Source organism: Cucumis melo, chromosome 5 (genome assembly GCF_025177605.1).
Source record: "Cucumis melo cultivar AY chromosome 5, USDA_Cmelo_AY_1.0, whole genome shotgun sequence".
Classification (NCBI taxonomy): domain Eukaryota; kingdom Viridiplantae; phylum Streptophyta; class Magnoliopsida; order Cucurbitales; family Cucurbitaceae; genus Cucumis; species Cucumis melo.
The window spans coordinates 14470094-14481141 of record NC_066861.1 but is presented as its reverse complement, the minus strand read 5'-3'; positions in this window follow the sequence as shown (position 1 = coordinate 14481141).

The following is an 11048-nucleotide window of genomic DNA, read 5'->3' as shown; positions in this document are numbered from 1 at the left end:
TCTATGATTTTTTTCAAACTAAAAAAACTAAATTCTAACTATTTATAAACTATAAGGACTAAATTTTATATTTTTAAAAATACAAGGACCAAATTTATAACTTAACCTAAAATATATATATAATTATTATTTTTTAATATCATAAACTTTATATTATATTATATAATGTATATGATATTAAAAAAAATGAATTGCGTTTATAACATTACATATTATATTTCTAGATGGCTTTATATGTGTTAAATATAATTATGCATTTTTAAATTTAAAATTCAAATTTTGGATACAATAAAAACATAAAAATGTTGGTATCATTTTCACTGTTTTTCGATCTCTTTGCTTTGTTGTCTGTGAGTTTTTTCACTTCTTTATTCTTTATTTTTTGCAGCTTAAAAGTTGCCATCATTCACTCCATCAGCTTACTAGTCGTTTGTTTACAAGTTGTCGGTCACCCCATTAGCTTCTAACTTAATTCGTGGTTCATCTTCCAAAATCTCTATAAGGTTTCCTTCATTCAGGTAAATGGTTGTCTTTTTTCTTCTTTTCTTTTTCTTTTTTTTTTTTTTTTTTTTTTTTTTGGTGAGAAATTAAGGTAGAGTTTCTGTTATGGTGGAAAGGGGATAAAATCCCTATTGGGTTTCCTTCACTCTATTCCCCATTTGCGTCAGGCATGTTATGTATAAATTTTGTCTATACCAGAAGCATACATTTTGTGTATGCTTAGAAGCAGAATGAGAATCTTGATGCTTAATTTAATAGTTTTTGTTATGGTGAGAAAATTAAGGTAGGGTTTCTGTTATGGGTCTTATGGTCTATACCAAAAGCATACATTTTGCAGAAAATTTAAAAATGTTTGTAGTTTAGCGAATTGGTGGAACTCTTAAAAATAGAATGAGAATCATAAGGCTTAATTTCTTATTGCTTGATTGAATAAGTTTTGTGCATGTTCATACCGCATTCAAATAGGAGTTAATGAACTGCTATTACAGAAACATAACAGGGGTTGTGCAGACTAGAACTGCCTAATTTATCTCATCTTGGTGTAAGGGCTTGTCAAGTAAGTTTAACCTCTCTAAAAGAGTGCTTTTATCAAATGTTGTTGTACAATACTAATGAATATTCCTACTTTTCAAGTTGAAAGACCAAATAACTACATGAACTTGTTTAATTTTCTTTATCATAGTTATGCGCATACGAAATTGTGTATGTTTCGTTATGTGATGTTATTATTTAATTTTGTTTCCATAGGATGACTTCATTCTCTATAGACGAGACTTCAAAACAAAGTTGTTCTAGTCTATTGTAAGGAAAAAGAAAATCGGTTAAACCACCATCATCGGTATGGGAACATTTTATAAAAGTAGAAGGATGTGATCCTAAATATCCTAGGGCTGCTTGTATGTGGGACTTGATATGCTTGTGATTCCAAAAGAAATGGTACAATTAATATAAAAAGACATTTAGAGAAATATAAGAATTATGCAAATTCATTGGAAGATAATGTTGAAGGAGAGAGAGATTCTGAAAGTAGTTTGATGGTTACATCCTTCACGCAAGAAAATTGTAATACTATGCTTGCTAGTATGGTTATCTTTGATGAATTACCATTTAAGTTTGTAGAACGTGAATGGTTTCATCAACTTTATCGGTAATTAAATACAAAGTTTGTGATTCTATCAAGAGTAACCATTACAAAGGGTTGTTTTCAAATGTATATGAGGGAGAAAAAAAAGTTAAAATGTGCATTAACTCGAAGTGGCCAAAGAGTTTGTTTAACAACTGATACATGGACTTTTGTACACAATATTAACTATACGGTACGGCTCATTTCATTGATGATGATTGGAACTTATGCAAAAGAATTTTTAACTTTTGTCAAATAGCTAATCATGAAGGAGTACAATAGGTAGAGCCATTGAATAGTGCTTAGAAAGCGGGTATTGATAAGCTCTTTATTGTAACAGTAGATCATGTAAGTTCAATTAATGTTGTCATTGCATATTTGATTAAAAAGTTTAGAGGCAGAAATAGGTTGGTGTTGGATGGTGAATTTATTCACATTAGATGTTGTGCTCATATCCTTAATTTAATTGTTGTGATGCTTTAAAAAATTTGCATGTGTTTGTCATTCGAATAAAAAATGTTGTGAAGTATGTTAGGTCATCTCTTGGAAGACTACAAATATTTAAAGATTTTGCTAAAGAAGATAAGATATCAACAAAAAATTATCTTATGATGGATGCTCAAACACGATGGAAATCAACTTTCACTATGTTGGATGGAGAAATTAAGTGTCAAAAGACTTTCGTAAGATTAAAGGAGCATGACCCTAGTTATTTACCAAAGGATAATATTCCTACTGTTGAAGATTGGGATAATGGAAAAGTGTTTGTAAAGTTCCTAAGGACTGTTTCAAAAGTAACCATGAAGTTTTCTGCATTTGTGTAGGTGACTTCGAACATATTTTTCCATAATCTTTGTTTTATCCAAGAAATAATGCAACTTTCAATGCATTCACATACAATGAGTGTTCACGAATTATTGAGTCAAATGACATTAAGCATGTAGACAAAATTCAACAAGTATTGGGATATAACTACAAGTGAGGACCAATTTATTATTATATGTTTCTGTAGTTCTTGACCCTAGGTACAAGCTGGCTTATGTGAATTATTGTTTTAATGAATTTTTTGAGGAAGATTGTACAAAAAAATGGACGAATAAGGTTGAAGAAGCATTTCATCGATTGTGTGATGATTATTATATGAGAATGTCAATGTCAAAAGAAAAATATTCACAAACACAATCATGTACACCTATCAACGGATTTGGCTTTCAAAGTCAAAGTGAAATACCTTCTATCTCATCTAGTGGATCTTAAGGCACGTGTTGCTGTTCATGATGGGTTTAAACAAAGTAACAAAACATGTCTAAATGATGCTAAAACAGAGGTGACTCGTTATCTAGATGAGGCTTATATAGAAGATGAATACTTAGATTTGCTAAATTGGTGGAAGGTGAATTCCTCTCAATTTAAGATCATTAGCCAAGTAGCTAGGGACATGTACAGTATTCCTATATCAAATGTGCTTTCTGAGTCGTTCTTAGCACTAAGAGGACGATTGTTAGATTCTTTTCAAAGTTCATTAACTCCTTAAACTGTAGAAGCACTCATTTGTGCTCAGAATTGGATTCAATATAAACCTTTGGGTAACATGACTGAAGAAACTGACGAGGATGAAGAAATTGATGAAGGTAATATTCTTTTCAAAGTATGCATTTAAAATTTTAATTTATCTCATTTAAGCTAACAATTTGTCATTTTGATCTAGAATTCGTAAACATAGGAAAGGAGATGGAAGCTACATTGGAGAATCGAATCATGACTCTAAGGTCTAAATCCCTACTCTCAAATCTTTATTTACATTTTTTTGTTTTAAATTGTTAACGTGTTAGATATTGAATCTTGTTTTTTTAAAGTCTTGAAGCACATGATGGAAGCACTTTGGGTCATAAAAACTAGGCGTAACATAGACAAAGAGAATGTTATATATGATTTATATAAATTGAGAATACTTTTTTTGTGATTTACTATACAAGTTTAAGAATGATGTTCGTTCATGGTCAGGTTTGTGTTTAGAATTTAGAAATTTATGTTGTCACAGAAATGTTATGATGGAATTTATGCATATTTAGAATCATTTAGAATTTATGCATATTTATGATAGTTATGATTTAATTAGAATTTAAATGTAACGTCCCAAAAATTAAGATAATTTTGAAGTTAGTTATCTTAATTTTGTTTAATCAGATTTAATTTATTGGGCGTTATTTTGAATTCATTTAATGAGAATTATTTGATTTATGTGGAAATTGAAATTAATTAAATATTTGTTGCATAAATATTTAATTAATTAAAGGTTTTGGCATATGATGTTTGTTGAGTTTTTGATTAAATGGTAAGTTAAGAGAATTAAGTAAAGTTGTGGATTTTTAGTGTTGTTGAAGTTGAGTTTAATTAAATAATTATGGATGTTATTTAATTAAATTGTGGGGTGGAAAGTTTGTTGGAGATTTGACAATTATATGTATATGTGGAAATATATATGTATATATATATAATTATGTTAAAGGAAAAGATAATTGTATCTTGGAGAAAAGATATTTAGCAAGGGAGAAAAGGTAAAATAATTATATTTTGGGAAAATATAATTATTTGTAAAAGGATAATTATTTTGGATAAAGATAAATAATAATTAATTATTGTGGAAGATAATTAATTATTTTGGAAAAAGATAAATAATAATTAATTATTGTGGAAGATAATTAATTATTTTGGAGAAAGATAAAAAATAATTAATTATTATGGAAGATAATTAATTATTCTGCATAAAGATAAATATTGATTCTGGAGTGAAGTTGTTATGATTGGGTTAAGATAATTCATGTTGGAAGTTATAAATGATTTATTGGAAGAGATTTAATTGATTAAATTAATTGAGAATTTAAGTTAATTTGGGATTTTGGAGAGAAAAGTTGGTTTTGGTGGAATTAGATTTAATTAAGTATATATATATATATATATATATATATTCAATTAATAATTTGAAAAAGTGTAGTTAATTATATTATGGAATATAATTATATTTGTTTGGAAAGATAATCCATGAGAAGAGAGATGGTTGATTTGATTGGACGAAAAAGATATATATTTATAATGGTTTAAATAAATAGATGTTTAGTGTAGATTTTGGTGAGAGAAAAATAATACTAATAAAGAAGTATTATTATTATTTTTATTAATGGTTATAATTGCCTAAGATTTTGTGCATTATATGTATATATTTGGTATTACGGGGTCAAGGGCATTTATTTAGGAAAGATAATGGGAATAAACATATATGTATATATTTGGTATTATATATATATATATCTTAAAAGAAAAAGGAAAAGGAAATAATAATAATAAATATTATTGTTATTATTTGAGTCTATAAATAGCATTGGAATGCTTAAGTTAGAAAGTAAAGGAAAAAGAAAAAGGTTCTTCATCTTCTTCTCTAAGATAACCCTTTGCTGTCGCCGCTTCAGTAGTTGAAGTTAAGATTGGTCTCTTTGGAAGCTTGAGGATTTAAAGTGATGAATTTTTCATCAAGGATAAGAGCATTTTTCAACCTTCATTTGAGTAACCTTGGTAAGCCAATGAAATTAAATTAATATTTTATTAATTTAATTTTGGATCTATTTGGGGTTTCTTTAAAAGTTTAATTGGTTAAACTTTTTAAGATCTAAATCTTGGATTTTTCCCAATCAAGGTTGAATTGGTTTCAACCCCTTTTTGTTTGAGAAGTTAATTAATTTGGGAGAATTTTTTGATGTTAGTCAATTGCTAATTTTATTAATTAAGATACTGAGTTTTCCTTTTATGATTAGGATCAAGTCATTTGGAGAATTTTTACTCTTAGCTAGGGAGTACCTTGTTTGGCTAAAATCTCCAGATAATAGATTCTCCTACTAGACCTTCAAACTGAATTTAAGAGACCACATGTAATTATGATTATGCATTGATGGTAGCTAAAATGCATAACTTGATGATTGATGATGATGACTGATGTTATGTTAATGACTGGTAGACTGATGTTGATAATTGTTGATGCATGATATATTAATCACATGATTAAGGACGTTAAGATTAATATTCATGTCATGTTCTGATGTTATGTTGTGCTACATGCTATGGATAGGGTGTTCTGTTAACTTTGTCTATTTGTGTAACACCCTATAAGTTTAAGGAACTTATTATGGGTATTACATTAAGTGGACTTCGAAGATAAGGAATATATTCGGTTGTTTTGTGTTGGATTAATTAAATATATATACATGGGTGTGTATATTTAATTAAAGATTATGGAGTTTGGTAGAAATTGTTATTAATTAAGAAATGAGAGTCAAGTATCCTAAGTTGTTCAAAGATTAGAACTTTCGAGGAGAAAGTTTAAAAAAGGAGGGAAGATTGTAACGCCCCAAAAATTAAGATAATTTTGGAGTTAATTATCTTAATTTTGTTTAAGTAGATTTAATTTATTGAGCGTTATTTTGAATTCATTTAATGAGAATTATTGGATTTACGTGGGAATTGAAATTAATTAAATATTTCTTGGATGAATATTTAATTAATTAAAGGTTTTGGCATGTGGTGTTTGTTGAGTTTTTGATTAAATGGTAAGTTAAAGAGAATTAAGTAAAGTTGTGGATTTTTAGTGTTGTTGAAGTTGAATTTAGTTAAATAATTATGGATGTTATTTAATTAAATTGTGGAGTGAAAAGTTTGTTGGAGATTTAATAATTATATGTATATGTGGAAATATATATATAATTATTATGTTAAAGGAAAAGATAATTATATTTGTTGAAATATAATTATTTAAGGAAAAGATAATTGTATTTTGGAGAAAAGATATTTAGTAAGGGAGAAAAAGTAAAATAATTATATTTTGAGAAAATATAATTATTTGTAAAAGGATAATTATTTTGGAGAAAGATAAATAATAATTAATTATTGTGGAAGATATTAATTATTGAAAGATAAATCTTGATTGTGGAGTGGAGTTGTTATGGTTGGGTTAAGCTAATTTATGTTGGAAGTAAGTGATTTATTGGAAAAGATTTGATTGATTAAAAGAATTAAGGATTTAAGTTAATTTGAGATTTTGGAGGTAAAAGTTGGTTTGGTGGAATTGGAATTAATTGAGTATATATATATGGATATATATATATATATATATATATATATATATTTAATTAATAATATGGAAAAGTATAATTAATTATATGATGGAATATAATTATATTTGTTTGGAAAAGAAGATAATCCATGAGAAGAGAGATGGTTGATTTGATTGGACGAAAAAGATATATATTTATTTATAAGAGAGAATAATGATTTAAATAAATATATATGTTTGTGGTAGATTTTGGTGAGAGAAAAATAATAATAATTATTGATTTATTGATTCTGGAGTAAAGTTGTTATGGTTGGGTTAAGATAATTCATGTTGGAAGTTATAAGTGATTTATTGGAAAAGATTTGAATGATTAAAAGAATTGAGGACTTAAGTTAATTTGAGATTTTGGAGGGAAAAGTTGGTTTTGGTGGAATTGGATTTAATTGAGTATATATATATATGGATATATTTATTTAATTAATAATTTGGAAAAGTGTAGTTAATTATATTATGGAATATAATTATATTTATTTGGAAAAGAAAATAATTCATGAAGAGAGAGATGATTGATTTTGATTGGACGAAAAAGATATATATTTATAAGAGAGAATAATGGTTTAAATAAATATATATTTATTGTAGATTTTGGTGAGAGAAAAATAATAATAATAAAGAAGTATTATTATTATTAATGGTTACAAATGACTAAGATTTTGTGCATTTAAGGCATTTATTTAGGAGAGATAATGGGAATAAAGATATATATATATATATATGGTATTATATATATATATCCTAAAAGAAAAATGAAAAGAAAATAATAATAATAAATATTATTGTTATTATTTAGGTCTATAAATAACATTGGAATGCTTAAGTTAGAAAGTAAAGGAAAAAGAAAAATGTTCTTCATCTTTTTCTCTAAGATAACTTTCGCTGCCTCATCAGTTGAAGTTAAGATTGGTCTCTTTGGAAGCTTGAGGATTTAAACTGATGAATTTTTCCATCAAGGATAAGAGAATTTTTCAACATTCATCTGAGTAACCTTGGTAAGCCAATAAAATTAAATTAATATTTTATTAATTTAATTTTGGATCTATTTGGGGTTTCTTTAAAGGTTCAATTGGCTAAACTTTTTGAAATTTAAATATTGGAATTTTCTCAATCAAGGTTGAATTGGTTTCAACCCCTTTTGTTTGAGAAGTTAATTAATTTGGGAAGAATTTTTGGATGTTAGCCAATTGCTAATTTCATTAATTAAGATACTGAGTTTTCCTTTTATGATTAGGATCAAGTTAATTGGAGATTTTTTTACTGTCGGCTGCATGTAATTATGATTATGCATTGACGGTTGCTAAAATGCATAACTTGATGCTATTGATAATGACTGTCATTTTATGGATGATTGATGATGATGACTGATGTTATGTTAATGACCGGTAGTATTATGTTGACGATTGTTGATGTTGATGGTGATTAGGGGTGTACATAAGCCGGGTTGGAGAAAAAATGTGGACCAACCCTAAGTGACCGGGTTGGGAAAAATTGAACCCTATTGATTCAATACTCAAGGGTCAACCCAACCCAAAAAATTCGGGTTGGGCCGGGTTGGGTTGGCGGGTTGGTATTTTTTTCAATTATATTATATTTTAGATTTTTATATTGGTAAGAATTTAATTTTCATCATTTTCATAGTCTTTCAACTCAAATTTTAATATTATTTTCAAATTCGAAATCTACAATAATATTCATTTAAAAGTTCAAACTCATTAAAAAAAATTAATCACACAAAATAACAATGTCCATTAAAATTTAAAAATACATTCAAAAATTCAAATTGATATAAAAAGTAATAATCACATAAAATAGGAATGTCAATAATGTCTAATAATGTCCATTCAAATTGAAAAATAGATTCAAAAGTTCAAAATTAAATAATGTCCACTAAAAATACATTAAAATGTTCGAAGTTCAATAAAAAAAATTCCATTGGTGTCCACAATGTGCCACGACGATGATGATTTTGGGTGATTGTTCTTCTGAAAAAAATACAAACACGTATGAATTACCTATAATGTAAGTAATAACATATAATGCTATAAAACTCACACTAATTATCAATATGCTCTTCTTCCAAATCCATTAGTCCAAAATAATAGAAGATGACGGGTTCCCTACAAAATAAATCATACAAAAGTAAATAAAAATATACTTAGCATAATACATGTTAGTCGACAATAAAGAAAGCAATCAATTACCTATCTCAATATTCTCATAAGTCTCCAACTCTTCAAGTTGTGGATGAAGATCCAATAACACCGAGCCACCTCGAATCCAATTTTGCGTACATATCAAGGTTTCAACTGTTTTAGGAGTCAAAGAACTACGAAAGGAATCAAGAATCCTCCCACCTGTACTAAATGCAGATTCAGAAGCCACTGTAGATATTGGAACCGCCAAAACATCACGAACAATTGTTGATAGAATGGGATATTTGTACCCATTCATTTTCCACCAATACATAATATCAAATTCCTCTTTATTTACTACATCCTTGTCAGACAAATAATAAGTCAAGTCATTCTCCACTTCCATTGAGCTTTCTTCTTCTCTCAAAGCACAAAATGTTATCCATGGATCAACTTCTTCATCGTTCTCCACTTCCATAGTAACATTGTTTGATTGCTTAAGATCATCCGTGCTATGACCAATTTGAGTAGAAGAGTTGTGTTGTGATTTGTAAAAGTCATATAGACGATACAAATATATCTTCACGCTCTCAACTATATCCTTAACAACATCACTCTCATAAACATTGGAAAGGCAATAAGTCAAGTACTTTAACTTGTACCGAGGATCAATCACCATAGCCACAAACATTGTAACGCCCCAGCAAATTAGAGTTTCACCTCTAGAGTTTTTTTTTTCTTTTCTTCAAATTGTTATGGATTTGGATTATTGTGGACCTTATGCTTAATGTAAGGGTAAAGTTTTCCTTGGTTATTTTTTTAATTATTGAAGTTAGGGGGTGAAATAATCTAATTAATGATGATTAGCAAATTAATTATTTGCCTTGGAAAGGGTCAAGGGTGGTTTAATTGAAGAGAGAGAAAAGAGGGTAATTGAAGAGAGAGAAAAGAGGGTTTATTAAATTCTTTTATTATTTTAAATTCTTTTAAAAAGGAGGCATTGGGAGACGTGAGACTCCTCATCTCCCCAAAGAAGAAAAACCCTAGCCGCCGCCACTCTCCACGCCGCCGCCGCACGCCGCCGCCAGCTTCAAACACAAGCGTCGGAGCCGGCCGCAGTAGAGCCGAACCACCCTCCCAGCCGCGCCGCGTCTGCAAGCCGAAGCCGGAACTCGCCGAGACAGCCGAAGCCGATCAGCCGCGCGTCTGCAAGCCGAAGCCGGAACTCGCCGAGACAGCCGAAGCCGATCAGCCGCGCGTCTGCAAGCCGAAGCCGGAACTCGCCGAGCCAGCCGAAACCGAAACTCGCCGCACCGCTTCGATCTGAGGAGGACAGCCGAGCCGCGTCGTGCCGCTCCGATCAAGCCGAAGGGAGCCGCTTAGATCCGCGCACGCCGGGCATCCGCGCACAGCCGTCTCCCGCAGCCGCCACTCGAAGCCGATCCGCCGCGTGTGCCTCCAGCCGACGAACCCGAACCCGGAGCCGCTCCACATCCGCGCGCCCGAACCCGGAGCCGCTCCACATCCGCGCGCCCGAACCCGGAGCCGCTCCACATCCGCGCGCCCGAAGCCGAAGCCGAACCCGCGTCGGCCAGCCCTCTCCGCGTACAGCCGCGCCGCGTCCAGCCCATCAAGCCGAGCCGCACGCGTGCAGCTCCTGCGCCGAGCCGAGCCGCGCCTGCTGTCGAGCCGAGCCGCGCCTGCTGCTGAGCCGAGCCGATCCTTACCCTTCCAGCCAAACCAAGCCGAGCCGATCCCTACCTTTGGAGCCACACAGATTTTGGTCGTTCCCCACGTTTCTTGGTAAGTTTTGGAAAATAATTGGGATTTGGTATACCCAACGAAGAGGAATTTTAGTTTTTTTTTTAAATAATTCATTGGTTGAATTAAATTATCTTTCTGAAAGGGGGCCGGTTGGACAAATTGGTGTTGGAGCGTAGGATCATTTCTCGACTTAAAGGGGACTAACGCAACCTTGATTTCGGGGTAAGTTGCCTCAAACGACTCTTGGGTCTCTGTTCCTTGAAGGTTAGGTTTAATTGTTGTCTCTAATCTTTTAGGGTCCTGCTGCTTGGAAAGCACACCTTTTCTCACTTTTAGAACTCGTCAAGTAAATCTCCAGGTAAGAGATTCT